The 14639-nt window shown below is 50.9% G+C and overlaps 1 protein-coding gene and 1 long non-coding RNA gene across 2 annotated transcripts in view; one reads left to right on the top strand and one right to left on the bottom strand.

The window, feature by feature from the left end:
- The first annotated feature begins 3325 nt into the window (after positions 1–3325).
- Positions 3326–6110, top strand: LOC132325634 (uncharacterized). Its single transcript, XR_009485992.1, has 2 exons — positions 3326–4544; positions 5527–6110. It is a non-coding gene; the product is annotated as an uncharacterized LOC132325634 (long non-coding RNA).
- Positions 6111–10064: 3954 nt separating this feature from the next.
- LOC132325622 (interferon-induced very large GTPase 1-like) overlaps positions 10065–14639 on the bottom strand; it is a 51533-nt gene continuing 46958 nt past the window's right edge. The window contains exon 5 of the transcript XR_009485989.1: positions 10065–11220. The gene's annotated coding sequence lies outside the window, so the exon portion shown is untranslated. The remainder of the gene's footprint in view (positions 11221–14639) is intronic.

The following is a 14639-nucleotide window of genomic DNA, read 5'->3' as shown; positions in this document are numbered from 1 at the left end:
GGGCCCGGGAGCCTCGCTAATTAATTAATGCATTCATTAATGAACTCCCGGCACCGCCCCCGGCCCGGCCTGGCCACGGGCCCGGGACTGCCCCGCCCGGGGGGGTTCGCTAATTAATTAATGCATTCATTAATGAACTCCCGGAACTGCCCCGGGAATTCCCGCCCCGCCCCGGGGAAAGTTCGCAAATTAATTAATTCCTTAATTAATTCCCGGCCCGGAGGTTCGTTAATTAACTAATTAATTAATTAATTAATTGCCCTCACTGCCTCGGGGATTCCCGCCCCGGGGGCGGTTTCGCAAATTTATTTATTTATTTATTTATTTATTAATTCCCGGAACTGCCCCGGGGATTCCCGAGCCGGCTCGGGGGGGAGAGGGGGAGTTCGCAAATTAATTAATTATTAACTAATTAATTAATTCCCTGAACTCCTCCGGGAATTCCCGCCCCGCCCCCCGGGGGTGTTGGCAAATATTAATTAATTTATTAATTTATTAATGAATTCCCGACACGGCCCGGGGGGATTCGCCCCGCCCCCTTCCCCCCGAGCTGGGCGGGGCCGGGCCTCGCCCCGCCCCCAAAACAGCCCCGGATTCCCCCCCCCCCGGGGACCCCAAATTCCCGGGGGGAAACCGAGGCACAACCGCCCCCTCCCTATCCCAGGACCCCCCCCACCAAATTCCCGCCCTGAATTCCCGCCCCGAATTCCCGCTCCTTCCCCAAGCTGCAGAATTCCAGCGGGGAAACTGAGGCACAACTCCCCCCTCCCCCTCATCCTGGGACCCCCGAAATTCCCGCCCCAAATTCCCTCGTGTTCCTGCGGCATTCCAAGAGAGAAACTGAGGCACGGGCCCTCCCAGTGCTGGGATCCCCCAAATTCCCGCCCCGAATTCCTGGAGCTGCAGAATTCCTGGGGAAACTGAGGCACGAACTCCCCCTTCCCCCATCATCCTGGGACCCCCATATTCCCCACGCCCCCGAATTCCCCTCCGAAATTCCCGCTCCTTCCTGGAGCTGCAGAATTCCATGGGGGAAACTGAGGCACAAATCCCCCCCTCCTCCTCATCCTCGGACCCCCCCCAAATTCCCGCCCCGAATTCCCGCTCCTTCCCGCAGCATTCCAGGGGAAACTGAGGCACAAGCGCTCTCCCTCCAACATTTGGGATCCTCCAAATTCCCAGCCCGAATTCCTGGAGCTGCACATTCAGGGGAAACTGAGGCACAAATCCCCTCCTCATCCTGGGACCCCCGAAATTCCCGCCCCAAATTCCCACTTGTTCCTGCGGCATTCCAGGGGAAACTGAGGCACAACTCCCACCTCCCCGCATCCTATGACCCCTTCCCAAATTCCCGCTCTTTCCTGCAGCTGCAGAATTCCAGCGGGGAAACTGAGGCACAACCCCCGAACACATCCCCCCCCCTCATCCTGGGATTCCCGAAATTCCCGCCCCGAATTCCAGCGTGTTCCTGCGGCATTCCAAGAGAGAAACTGAGGCACGGGCCCTCCCAGTGCTGGGATCCCCCAAATTCCTGCCCCAAATTCCTGGAGCTGCAGAATTCCTGGGGAAACTGAGGCACGAACTCCCCCTTCCCCCATCATCCTGGGACCCCCAAATTCCCCCCGCCCCTGAATTCCCCTCCGAAATTCCCGCTCCTTGCTGAAGCTGCAGAATTCCCGGGGAAACCGAGGCACAAGCGCTCCCCCTCCAACATCCTGGGACCCCCGAAATTCCCACCCCAAATTCCTGGAGCTGCACATTCCAGGGGAAACTGAGGCACGAGTCCCCTCCTAATCCTGGGACCCCTCCCCAAATTCCCTCCCCGAATTCCCGCTCCTTCCTGCAGCATTCCAGGGGAAACTGAGGCACAACCCCCGTATCCCCCCCTCATCCTGGGACCCCCGAAATTCCCTCCCCAAATTCCCGCGTGTTCCTGCGGCATTCCAAGAGAGAAACTGAGGCACGGGCCCTCCCAGTGCTGGGATCCCCCAAATTCCCGCCCCGAATTCCTGGAGCTGCAGAATTCCCGGGGAAACTGAGGCACAGCCCCCCCCCCCCCAGTCCCAGAACCCCCCCCAAATTCCTGCTCGTTCCTGCGGAATTCCTGGGCAAACTGAGGCACAAACGCCCCCTAATCCTGGGATCCCGCAAATTCCCGCTCTTTACTGCCGCATTCCCGGGGAAACTGAGGCACACCCCCCCCCCCCAACCTCTGACTCCCCGAATTTCCCGCTTCTTCCTGCGGCGTTCCGGGGGAAACTGAGGCACAGCCTCCACACACCCACCCCCCCGCGCCCGGTCAAATCCTGGGATTCCCCAAATCCCCGCTCCAAATTCCCATCCCGAATTCCCGCTCCTTCCGGGAGCTGCAGCATTCCCGGGGAAACTGAGGCACAGCCCCTCCCCCAATCCTGGGATTTCCCCCAAATTCCAGCCCCAAATTCCCGCTCCTTCCTGGAGCTGCACGTTCCTCGGGGGGAAACTGAGGCACAAAATCCCCCCCATCCTGGGATCTCCCAAATTCCGGCTCGTTCCTGCCACATTCCTGGGGAAACTGAGGCACAAACGCCCCCTCATCCTGGGATCCCCCAAATTCCTGCTCTTTCCTGCGGCATTCCAGGGGAAACTGAGGCACAGCCCCCCCCCAACCTGGGATCCCCCAAATTCCCGCTCCAAATTCCCATCCCGAATTCCCGCTCCTTCCTGGAGCTGCAGCATTCCCGGGGAAACTGAGGCACAGCCCAAACACCCCCCCCCCCACGCTGTGAAAAACGCCAGTCCCTTGTTTTTAAAATTTTAAAGGTTTAATAGAAATAAAATGGTAATAAAAATAGGAATTTAATTAGAGTAATAATAATTTGGACAATTAGGATTAGGACAATACGAGACAATAAAAACAAAGAGTTACGGATGGTCCCGGTACCTTTTCTGGGCAAAATGAGCCCAAAAAAGGACCCAGGTGAACAGAGGATTAACCCTTAAATCACCAGCCTGTTGGATATTCCCACAGCTCATCCATGGCGCAGAAATTCCATTAAAATACAGGATTCTGTCCGGGCAGGGTCAGCTCCTTCCTCTGGATCCTGACGGCGCCTTCGAGGCAGGAAGAAGTTAATTTCTGCTGATAAGGGAGCAATAAATTCTTTATCTCTGAAAGATTTGCAATAAATTCTTTATCTCTGAACGATTTGCAATAAATTCTTTATCTCTGAAAGATTTGCAATAAATTCTTTATCTCTGAAAGATTTATGTGCCCTGTGGCTGCTATATCACTGAAAATCCTTTCTTTAGAAAAATTATCTCACATAGCAGAGTTTCTAATTTAACATTTTTTATAACCTAAAACTGTATTTAACACGCTACTCGAGAGAATTAATACAGCACCACTTTCTAACACAACACATCTAATATTCATTTAAATATCTGCGAAAAGCCAATCCTAAAATTCACATTTTTCGCAGGTTCGGGTTGCTGGTCCAGGGGGTCCTGGGTCCGACTGGCATCGTTTGCAGTCGGGGCGAGGAGTGACCGAGGTTCTCAGCGTCTCTGCCGGCTTCGGACCTCGCCCCTGCTGCCCAAACACCGCCCCGACCTCTCAGTTCGGCTTTGGCTCGTTTTTTGGGGGGATTTTTGCGGGATTTGGTGGCTAAATTTGCATGGCTCCTGAGGTCTGCTCCCTGTCCGGGGGGTGTCATCCCCTTGGCAGCAGGCGAGGGTGGCACTGAAAGAAGAATTCTCCACAACAGAGGGTTAATTTGGATACTCAACAGGTGATTGCAACATTTAACCAACAAAAGAACTCTTGGCCAGCGATCAGTTCCCAGCTTAGTTTAAACTCTGCAACCCTTTTTTTAAAAAATGGATAACTCTTTTTTTTACTCATAACATCCGCCGGCTTCGGACCTCGCCCCTGCTGCCCAAACACCGCCCCGACCTCTCAGTTCTGCTTTGGCTCGTTTTTTGGGGGAATTTTGCGGGATTTGGTGGCTAAATTTGCATGGCTCCTGAGGTCTCCTCCTGTAATAAATTGAAGCAGACTCCAATTAGCTCAGTCCAATTGGAATTTATTAATTACAGCAAGCAAGGTTGTCCTAGGGTGACTGTTATCGCCATTCGTGTGTGTAATTTATGCTGGATATAATGTTCTGTGCCTTTAAGACTGGCAGAATGAGAGGTTTTTTTTGGCCTCTTATCAGCCACTCAGCGAGACATACAGATAGCACCACGACTTAGTGCTGCTTTTTTGCTCTTTGCCCTGCTTTTTGCTTTTGCGCTTGCTTCTGCTTCGCTTCTGCTTTGGTTGCTCTTGCTTTTTTCCCCCTCTTCTCATTAGCTGATTTGGCCAAACAGTCCAAATTCCTTTCTGGACTACTTCCCCTGTGTGGACCTGCCGAACCTGCTCTGGACTGGGATTGGAACCACCGATTTGGAAACACCGAGCAGCTGCCCCAGCGCCGGAGGGACAGATAACAGCAACCACTCCCCAGGAGAGACTTTCTGAATTTGTCATCTTTTTCAGAGCAGTGGAAGAGTGGTGTCATCCGGTATTGTTCATTTTGTGTGCTGGGGGGTGCTGTGTTTGTCAAATAAACAGGTTCTTTCCACCTCTCTCCGAGGAATTCTTCCCAAACCGGTTGGGGGGAGGGGCCGTGTGGGTTTGTTTTTTGGAGAAGCCCTTTTTGGGGATTCTCTCCCAAATTTGTCCTAAACCAGGACAAAGGTGTGAAAAACACCAATCACTTGGTTTTAAAATTTTTATATATTTAATAGTAATAAAAATAGTTATAAAAATAATAGTACAATTAGAGTAATAATAATTTAGACAGTTTGGATTAAGACAATACGAGACAATACAAACAGTTACGGACGTCCGGGTACCTTTTCTGGGCAGCAGGAGCCCGAAAAAGGACACCCGTTAACAGAGGATTAACCCTTAAAAACAACAGCCTGTTGGATATTCATAAACTTCATACATGATGCATAAATAAATAATTTCCATTCAAACACAGGATTCGGCCTGGTCATCTCAACTTCTTCCTCTGGATCCTGACAGCGCCTACGAGGCGAGAAGAAGTTCGTTTCTTCTGATAATGGGGCAATAAATTATTTTTCTCTGAAAGATGTAGGTGTCCTGTGGCTGCTGTCTCACTGTGAGCCCTTTCTTTAAAAAAAGTATCCTACATACCATAGTATTTATTTTAACAATTTTTATAACCTAAAACTATATTTAACACACTACTGAAGAGAATGAATACAGCATTACTTTCTAACACAACACACATAATATTCATTTTAATATTTGCGAAAAGCCAATCATAAAACACGCATTTTTCACAACTTATAATCCTTTCTTTAGAAAAATTATCTCACATAGCAGAGTTTCTGCTTTCACAATTTTTATAACCTAAAACTGTATTTAACACGCTACTCGAGAGAATTAATACAGCACCACTTTCTAACACAACACATCTAATATTCATTTAAATATCCGCGAAAAGCCAATCCTAAAATTCACATTTTTCACAGGTTCGGGTTGCTGGTCCAGGGGGTCCTGGGTCCGACTGGCATCGTTTGCAGTCGGGGCGAGGAGTGACCGAGGTTCTCAGCGTCTCTGCCGGCTTCGGACCTCTGCCCTGCTGCCCAAACACCGCCCCGACCTCTCAGTTCGGCTTTGGCTCGTTTTTTGGGGGGATTTTCCAGGATTTGCTGGCTAAATTTGCATGGCTCCTGAGGTCTGCTCCCTGTCCGGGGGGTGTCATCCCCTTGGCAGCAGGCGAGGGTGGCACTGAAAGAAGAATTCTCCACAACAGAGGGTTAATTTGGATACTCAACAGGTGATTGCAGCATTTAACCAACAAAAGAACTCTTGGCCAGCGATCAGTTCCCAGCTTAGTTTAAACTCTGCAACCCTTTTTTTAAAAAATGGGTAACTCTTTTTTTTACTCATAACATCCGCCGGCTTCGGACCTCTCCCCTGCTGCCCAAACACCGCCCCGACCTCTCAGTTCTGCTTTGGCTCGTTTTTTGGGGGAATTTTGCGGGATTTGGTGGCTAAATTTGCATGGCTCCTGAGGTCTCCTCCTGTAATAAATTGAAGCAGACTCCAATTAGCTCAGTCCAATTGGAATTTATTAATTACAGCAAGCAAGGTTGTCCTAGGGTGACTGTTATCGCCATTCGTGTGTGTAATTTATGCTGGATATAATGTTCTGTGCCTTTAAGACTGGCAGAGTGAAAGTTTTGTTTTGGGCCTCTTATCAGCCAGGCGAGACATCCAGATAGCACCAGTGCATGTTGCTGCTTTTTTGCTTTTTGTCCTGCTTTTTGCTTTCGCTCTTGCTTCTGCTTCGCTTCTGCTTTGCTTGCTCGTGCTTTTTCCCCCCTTCTCATTAGTTAATTTAGCTAAACAGTCCAAATTCCTTTCTGGACTGTTCCCCCCACCCCCAATTGGACCTGCCAAACCTGCTCCGGACTGGGATTTGGAACACTGAGAGAGAGTTTACACCTTGCGACTGCAGCAGCTGCCCCAGCGCCGGAGGGACTGATAACAGCGACCACCCCCAGGAGAGACATTCTGAATTTGTCATTTTTTCAGAGCAGTGGAAGAGTGGTGTCATCCGGTATTGCTCATTTTGTGTGCCGGGGGATGCTGTGTTTGTCAAATAAACAGATTCTTTCCACCTCTCTCCGAGGAATTCCTCCCGAACCGGTTGGGGGGAGGGGCCGTGTGGGTTTGTTTTTTGGAGAAGCCCTTTTTGGGGATTCTCTCCCAAATTTGCCCTAAACCAGGACAAAGGTGTGAAAAACACCAATCACTTGGTTTTTAAATTTTTATATATTTAATAGTAATAAAAATAGTTATAAAAATAATAGTACAATTAGAGTAATAATAATTTAGACAGTTTGGATTAAGACAATACGAGACAATACAAACAGTTACGGACGTCCGGGTACCTTTTCTGGGCAGCAGGAGCCAGAAAAAGGACACCCGTTAACAAATGATTGACCCTTAAAAACAACAGCCTGTTGCATATTCATACACTTCATACATGATGCATAATTTCCATTCAAACACAGGATTCAGCCTGGTCATCCTCAACTTCTTCCTCCTAATCCTAACAGCGCCCTCAAGGTGGGAAGAAGTTTGTTTCTTCTGATAAGGGAGCAATAAATTCTTTTTCTCTGAAAGATTTAGGTGTCCTGTGGCTGCTGTCTCGCTGCAAGTCCTTTCTTTTAAAAAAAGTATCCTACTGTCCTGGTTCAGGGCAAATTTGGGAGAGAACCCCCAAAGGGCCCCCCAGGAAATCGGATTCTACTACCCCTCCCCCAATCGGTCCAGGAGAAAATACTTCCTTGGAGAAAAGTGGAAAAAAACTGTTTATTAAACAAGAAAACTTAATATTAAACAATAAAATCCCTTGCTGCTCCAAAGGAGATGACAAACCCAGCAAGTCCCCTCCCCAGATTCCAGTTCAGCTCACTCAGTCTCTTATCAGTCCCTCCGGCGCTGGAAATGCCATGGCCCAGGCACGGCCCGGCCCACTGATGTGAGCTGCTGGTGCTCTTATGGTTGTTCAGTCCAGAGCAGGTGTGAACAGGTCCAGAGAAAGGGGAAAAAAAGGAAAAAAATAAGCACACTCCAGGGCACTTATTTGCCTCAGCTAGCTAAACTAACTAAAAAGCAAGAAAAAAAGAGAGCCCTGTCCCGCCGTCTGTTCATCCACAGAACCACACAGTCCAGGAGCAGGAATGTGTAGGAGTGAGTTCAGTGTCTGAAAACAAACTGCGCGCCTCCTCTCCCCCGCTCAATCCTTGGAGCAAGTCTTAAAGGTGCAAAACTTACTATTCAGCATAAACGGAATGAGACAATTGGGGATAAAAGCATCATATAGTCAACCTAGGACACCTACATAGCATAGTTTTTATTTTAACAATTTTTTATAACCTAAAACTATATTTAACACACTACTGAACAGAATTAATACAGCGTTACTTTCTAACACAACACATATAATATTAATTTTAATATTTGCGAAAAGCCAATCATAAAATACGCATTTTTCACAACCCTTAACTCCTGTGCTGACTGCTGGTAATAATATTGAAAACTGTTAGAGACGGATATGCATACATGGAAAACAGGCAGGAGAGGCACTTTGGAGAAAGGCCTGGAGGGGCAGGACAAGGGAGAATGGCTTTTCACTGCCAGAGGGCAAGGATAGATGGGATATAGAGAAGGAATTCTTCACTGGGAGATTTGTGAGGAGCTGGGATGTTATTCCCAGAGAAGCAGTGGCTGCCCCATTCCAAGACAGGGACACCTTCCACTGTCCCAGCTTGCTCCAGGCACCGTCCAACCTGGCCTTCCTTGGACACCTCTCCAGCAGAGGAAGCACAGCAGGAACAGGGCCTGGTTGCATCTTTCCTGGCAGGGGACACTCCACACCTGACAGTAACAGAGCCTTGGTGTTTGGAGAGGACATCCAACACCCAACCAGAGCAGGGTGCCTGGATTGCTTTTCCCTTGGCATGTGGACACACAAATCCTGCTCCACAGCCTCAAAACCAGCACTGGAGTTTGGATATGGAGACCTCCAGCCTGCCAGGACCAGCCATCACCTGGGCCAGGCTGACAAGTCACAAGTGCTGGAGCAGACACAGCTGGCATTTGTCTGGCCTCAGGGGGAGCCTCAGCAGCTGCCAGGCAGGGCTGGGACACATCACCTACAGAGCATGGATTGGGTCCCTCCCTTCCCCATTTAGCTGAGCCTGTCTCCAGAAGGATCTTTCCTACATGGAAAGAATTCCCTGCTGCAGGAGTGTTACAGGCACAGAATCCCAGGATCACTGAGGTTGGAAAAGACCTCCCAGTCCCTCGTGTCCAACCTGTGCCTGATCCCCACCTTGTCCCCAGCCCAGAGCACTGAGTGACACATCCAGGCATTCCTGGGACACCACCAGAGATGAGACTCCACCCTGGGCAGCCCCTGCCAAGGCCTGATCACCCTTTCCATGGAGAAATTCCTCCTGATGTCCACCCTGAGCCTGCCCTGGCCCAGCCTGAGGCCGTTTCTCCTTGTCCTGTCCCTGTCCCCTGGCAGCAGAGCCTGATCCCCCTGGCTGTCCCCTCTTGTCAGGGAGTTGTGCAGAGCCACAAGGTCCCCCCTGAACCTCATTTTCTCCAGGCTGAGCCCCTTCCCAGCTCCCTCAGCCTCTCCTGGGGCTCCATGCCCTTCCCAGCTCCGTTCCCTTCCCTGGACACGCTCCAGCCCCTCCTGGTCTCTCCTGTCAGGAGGGGCCCAGAGCTGCCCCCAGCACTGGAGGTGCCCCAGCAGTGCCAGCACAGGGGACAGGCACTGCCCTGGCCCTGCTGCCACACCAGAGCTGGCACAGACCAGGGGCCAGTGGCCTCTGCCACACCTGGGCTCATGTCCAGCTGCTGGCACCAGCACACCCAGGAAATCTCATCCAGCACCATTAAACCATGACCCCCTCTCTGCCAGCACTGCACCTTGTGCTGCACGGCTTCCTCGGGCTCAGGAGCTCCTCAGTGTCCCTTCAGAAGCAGCCAGAGAACCGTTCCCTCTCTGTCCCTGCCAGCCTGGGACAGCAGGAGCACACTCCTGCCTCACCCCCAGCCAGCAGGAACGTGCACACTGCAAACTGAAACCGTCTGCACTCCTGCCTCCATGGCAGGAGTGACCCAGCCAGGGCTGGAGAAGGCTGGGGATCATCCTGCATGAAGCTCCTCTGCTCCTGCTCTCTCAGCTCCAGGGACACCAGCTCCTCTCCAAGGACAGACTCCTTCCCTACTGGGGACAGGTTGCCTCCTCCACATTCCCTCAAATCCACTTGTTCTTCCCCAATTTGCTGGTGTGTGGCCAGAGAGCTTCTGCCAGGCACAGCTCAGAGGCTGAGGCACAGCCAGGCCCTGGCACAGGGTGCCCAGAGAAGCTGTGGCTGTCCCTGGATCCCTGGAAGTGTTCCAGACCAGGCTGGACTGGGCTTGGAGCAACCTGGGATAGTGGGAGGTCTCCCTGCCCATGGTGGGGGGGGGGGGGGGGGTGAGGGGGTGGCACTGGATGAGCTTTAAGGTCCCTTCCACCCAATTTGTGAGTCTGACAAGGTAACCCAGCTTTGGAAGCTGCAAAGGGCAGAGCACGCCAAGCCTCAATGCCTAAACCAAGGCTGGAATACGTGACCCAGTACTGAGATTTGTGCTGGATCAGCCACTTTCCCAAGGCTAAAATAGCCAGGAACCAGACATAATTTGGCACAAGTAGACGGGAACAATGTGGGTTCCATGGGTGTGACTGCAGGGAGCCCCCATGGAGCAGGAGCACAGCAGTCCTGAGCTCCATGGGGGCAGTTCCTGGGCTGGATCTGCTCCCAGGAAACCCACAGCCCCTTCTGAGGTCCCTTCATGGTGTGACAGCCCCAGAGCTCCCTGTGTGTGGGGACAGGTCACCACTGCCTCCCTGGACCCCAGCCCAGGCAGAGGAGAAGCTCCCAGTCACACCCTGATCATTCCAGCAAGGAGGGGTCCCATGTTGCACACTGTTCCACCTTCACCACACTGCTCCTTGCTGCACCCACAGCCCCCCAAATCCAAGCTTTCACTCACTGCAATTCCTCTGCCACACGACCACTGTTCTCTCTGCAGCCTCCCAACCTACAAACTTCAGGTCTCACTCTAGCCATCTCCCCAAACCCTGTGTTTCACTGCAATCTCCCCCAAACTGGGGTTCCACTGCTGAGCTCTCCATACCCTGAAACCCCACTGTCACTCTGGAGTCTCACCCCAAAACCCAGGTTTCCTTGCATCCCCCTGTCTTGGTTTGACACCGGCCAAAAACCAGGCACCCACAAAGAAAACTATTCAGTCATTCTCCTCTGCTGTAGTTGAGCAGAGGGGGAAAGAAAAAAATTGAGGAGCTCATATGGTGGGATAAGGATTAGGGAAAAACACTAAAGGCAAAACTGGCTTAAACTTAAAAAGCAGAAAGAAAATTTATGAACTGAATTAAAGAGAACAATGAGAACTAAAATAAACCTCTAGAACACCTTTTTTCTTTCCTCCATCTCCTCCTTCATTCTCACCGACAGCAAAGAGAGAGAAATCATGGGAGTCTTCAGTCAGTTTGTTATTTCTAAAAATCTTTCTTCAGTTTGCTTAGGGAAAGGAGCTTCTTTTTTCTGCTGTGCCATGGGGTCTCCTTCCTACGGGAGACAGTTCTCTGTGAACTTTTCCAGCATGTTTTTAATTTTCATGAGTAGCAGTCCCACCCAACCTGCTGATACATGAGTCCCTCCCACAGGCAAACAGTCTTCCCACAACTGCTTCTTCATGGGTCATTAGTTCATGGGGCATAGTCTTTTAAAGATGAGCTGTTCTAGTTTGGAAGCAAGGACCTTCCTTGTCTGTCTCTGGAAGTGTCTTGGTTTGGATAAGACAGGTGCCTGCTAAAGAAGGCAGGAGCTTCCCCTGAAATGGAGAATGCAAACCCTCCCCACCCCTCCAAATTGCTATGAATTTTAAATTAAGGGGCTCTCAGGCAAAAAAAATACGGGAGCAGGAAATAACAGTTCTTTAATAGGGAAGGGGGGAAAAACCATAAAATGATAAAATAAAAACAATGCAGTACACTAAAATGACAGAGTCAGAACTCAACCTGACACCCTGTTGGTCAGGGTGCTGGCAGCAGTCCAGTTGGAAAAGTGGCTGCAGTCCTCCTGAGGTGTCAGGTGTGGTTCTGTTGGAGCAGGGGGTCCTGTAGAAAAAGGGTGATTCTTCCTCCGCAGATCCGTGGAAGAAGAAGCAGCTGCTGTTCCTCTGGTGAATCCAGTGGAGAAGCTGTGCTGGTGTGTCAGAATCTCCTGATTATATCTGGATAGCAATGCTCGGCTCCTCCCTCTGGGCGGAGCATCTCACAATGGGATGTTACAGTTCTTATCAGCCATGCAGTGACATTCAATAGCCTCTTATCACGGGATGCCCCCTGCTGAGGGAGGAGTGATTGTGATCTCGCAGGGAGAGAGATAAGGGGAAATTGCCCACTTAACACCTAGACAACTGCCATACAGATGGTAATAGAATACATCCTGCCTTGCAATCCAGAACATAATCCACCCCTTATTCTATTTCCATCTGCATCACAATGAATCCTTACACACAGTTCTCACTTAAGACTAGGTTTCCCTGTGGTACACAACGGCTTTCTCCATCTTTCTGCATTACCCACCAAGTGTAACCAGGTCCTTGAGCAAAAACAATTCCACGGATGGGTTTGTCTTTGCCTGAGGTGGGAGTAATCCAAACAGTCTTTCCTAAAATACCTTTCATGTGTACAACAGGGACTTTATCTCCATCTACAGTGTGCAGGGGTTCAGACTGGGCAGGACCAGCTCGATTGATAGACCCTCTGGTGTTGACCATCCAGGTGGCCTTTGCTAAGTTCATCTCCCAATTTCTAAAAGTCCCCCCACCAAGTGCCTTCAGGGTAGTCTTGAGTAGTCCATTGCACCGTTCAACTTTCCCGGCAGCTGGTGCATGGTAGGGGATATGGTATATCCATTCAATACCATGTTCCCTGGCCCAGGTGTTGATAAGGCCGTTCTTGAAATGGGTCCCATTGTCCGACTCAATTCTCTCAGGGGTTCCATGTCTCCACAGCACTTGCTTTTCCAGGCCCAGGATGGTGTTCCGGGCAGTGGCGTGAGGCACAGGGTGGGTCTCCAACCATCCCGTGGTGGCTTCCACCATGGTCAGCACGTAGCGCTTGCCTTGGCGTGTCTGGGGCAGTGTGATGTAGTCGATCTGCCAGGCCTCCCCATACTTGTACTTGGACCACCGCCCACCATACCACAGGGGCTTCACTCTCTTGGCGTGCTTGATGGCAGCACACGTTTCACAGTCATGGATAACCTGAGAAATACTGTCTTTGGTTAAATCTACTCCTCGGTCTCGTGCCCACCTATAGGTGGCATCTCTACCTTGATGACCTGAGGCATCGTGGGCCCATCGAGCTAGGAACAACTCCCCCTTATGTTGCCAATCTAAGTCTATCTTCGACACCTCTATTTTTGCTGCCTGATCTACCTGTTCGTTGTTTCGATGTTCCTCATTAGCCCGGCTCTTGGGGATGTGGGCATCTACGTGGCGGACTTTCACAGGTAGGTTCTCCAACCGAGCGGCAATTTCTTTCCATTCCTCAGCAGCCCAGATTGGTTTTCCCTTACGCTGCCAGTTGGCCTTTTTCCACCTTTCCAGCCAGCCCCACAGAGCATTGGCTACCATCCACGAATCAGTATAAAGATAGAGCCTTGGCCATTTCTCTCTCTCAGCAATGTCCAGGGCTAGCTGAACAGCTTTGAGTTCAGCAAGTTGACTTGATCCACCTTCTCCTTCGATAGCCTGAGCAACCTGTCGTGTGGGACTCCATACGGCTGCTTTCCACTTCCGGTTCAACCCTACGATGCGACAGGAACCGTCAGTGAAAAGAGCGTAGCGTGTTTCCTCTGCTGGGAGTTGGTTGTATGGTGGAGCTTCTTCGGCACGTGTTACTTGCTCTTGTTCCTCTTCATCAGAAAGACCAAAATCTTCACCTTCCGGCCAGTTTGTAATTATCTCTAAAATCCCAGGGCGATTCAGGTTTCCAATACGGGTGCGCTGTGTGATGAGGGCAATCCATTTACTCCATGTAGCATCAGTGGCATGGTGGGTGGTGGGAGCCTTTCCTTTGAACATCCACCCCAGCACCGGTAGTCGGGGTGCCAGGAGGAGTTGTGCTTCCGTGCCAATCACCTCTGAGGCAGCTTGAACTCCTTCGTAGGCAGCCAAGATTTCCTTTTCTGTGGGAGTGTAATTGGCTTCGGACCCTCTGAAGCTTCGACTCCAGAATCCCAGTGGTCGGCCTCGAGTCTCCCCAGGCACCTTCTGCCAAAGGCTCCAGGACAAACCATGGTTCCCGGCTGCAGAGTAGAGTACGTTCTTTACCTCTGGTCCCATCCTGACTGGGCCAAGGGCAACAGCATGAGCAATTTCTTGCTTAATCTGGGCAAAAGCTTGTTGCTGCTCAGGGCCCCAGTGGAACTCGTTCTTCTTGCGGGTGACCAGGTAAAGAGGGCTCACGATCTGACTGTACTCGGGAATGTGCATCCTCCAAAAGCCTATGGCACCCAGGAAAGCTTGTGTTTCCTTCTTGCTAGTTGGTGGAGACATCGCGGTGATCTTGTTGATGACCTCAATGGGAATCTGACGCCGTCCATCTTGCCACTTTACTCCCAGGAACTGGATCTCTCGAGCAGGTCCCTTGACTTTGTTCTTCTTGATGGCGCAACCGGCTTCTAGCAGAATCTGGATGATTTTCTTTCCTTTCTCAAATACTTCCACTGCCGTGTTCCCCCACACAATGATGTCATCGATGTATTGCAGATGTTCTGGGGCCTCACCCTTTTCCAGTGCAGTCTGGATCAGTCCATGGCAGATGGTGGGGCTGTGCTTCCACCCCTGGGGCAGTCGGTTCCAGGTGTACTGCACGCCCCTCCAGGTGAAAGCAAACTGAGGCCTGCACTCTGCTGCCAGAGGAATGGAGAAAAACGCGTTAGCAATGTCAATGGTGGCATACCACTTTGCTGCC

The sequence above is a fragment of the Haemorhous mexicanus genome, chromosome 3 (genome assembly GCF_027477595.1).
Source record: "Haemorhous mexicanus isolate bHaeMex1 chromosome 3, bHaeMex1.pri, whole genome shotgun sequence".
NCBI lineage: Eukaryota > Metazoa > Chordata > Aves > Passeriformes > Fringillidae > Haemorhous > Haemorhous mexicanus.
This window is presented reverse-complemented; position numbering and strand designations above follow the sequence as displayed.